Here is a 1,512-nt window from a genome sequence, read left to right as displayed (position 1 = left end):
ATTAAAAAAAAATATTAAATGCAAAATTGTAAAGTTTAATTTCTTGCATAGATCTGATAAAGTTTTATTAATTTTCTATGAATTTCCTAGATTTCATTTAGGACTCGAGTTGCTGTTTTATATTTAGTGCTGTTTTATATTTAATGATCTTCACAACAAAAGTTTGATATTCTAAGATTAGAATCGAAAATTCAAACTCAATAAATATTAAACTTTTAAGTTCAAACACTAAGTTTTGAAGTTCAATTTGAATTTCAAACTTGGTGCATCTAATTTCAAGATTAATTTCAAATAAAAATTTTGAAATTTTAAGTTTATCACGTAATTTTAGTTTCTGATTTGAAGTTTGAGTTTCAATACAAGAAATTCGATCATACATTTAACACTCGATTTCAAATCAGATCATACCATCTACGAAAAAGTAAAGAAGTTTAAAAAAAAGTATAAAAAGTGAATAATAAGAAACAACTAAGCTACTATAATCTAAGCAGACTAATTTAAGATTAAGACGACCTAGATAAATGAATTTAATCGCTAAAAGAAACTGAAGGAAAACGAATCAATCGGCCTCACGGTCGTGTTTCAACCACGAGAGACGGAAACCATTTTTTTCTGCTTCTCGACACTCGGTTTAATTAATTATACACCACTGCTGGTCATTCTTTTAAATTATAACAGTCTTTACTAATAATAATTTCCTAGCACATGAAGAATTAAAATTTATCATTTATTCCACTAGCACAGATGAGAAATTATATTTCGAGAATACTATATTTAAAAATACTTTTAGAATAAAAAATTCTAAATACTTATTTAAATTATCAATTATATAATTGGTAAATAATTACCAGTATTTATGTAATAATAAATAAAGCTTAAATAATTAATACAACTTATTTCAAGTATAATTATCATTTTGAATGTGGTTGTTTAAATTATGAAATATTCTTGAAATATTCTTTAATTCTATGTGCACGCATTAAATCAATGTGCAAGGTATTAAACTGTAATACTATTAAATTTTAATATACGTCAGTATATAAATATTTTTAATAAAACGTAACCAGCATTGGCGTATATAGGCAGACGAAATACATACGTATACACACATATACAAGTACACACAGTGGTAAAGTATATGAAAATACACAAGTATATGCGAAAGTACACGATTACGGAATTTGAAACAGAAAACACAGGCGTAAAGTATATAAGTAAATGGATACCAACGAGCATTTGTTTATACGGCGCAATTCAGTGGAGGATAAGTGGATAAATAAACGAGAAAAAAGCCGTTGGTGCTTTTATGTCAACCTTCGATAATATTTAATTGCTTTTTTATAATTTTCTCGAAAATTAATTCGAGTCTTAATAGTTTTGGTACTTTTATCTCATTAACTGACCTAATCGTATACGCTTAAGTTAATTAAAACTATCAACATTGAACTCAAATTTTTATTAGTTTTCCTTACTAAACTCAATTTCATCATTTTATTACCATTTTATGTAAAA

This window comes from Habropoda laboriosa, unplaced genomic scaffold, assembly GCF_001263275.1.
Source record: "Habropoda laboriosa isolate 0110345459 unplaced genomic scaffold, ASM126327v1 scaffold54, whole genome shotgun sequence".
Taxonomy (NCBI): Eukaryota; Metazoa; Arthropoda; class Insecta; order Hymenoptera; family Apidae; genus Habropoda; species Habropoda laboriosa.
This window is presented reverse-complemented; position numbering follows the sequence as displayed.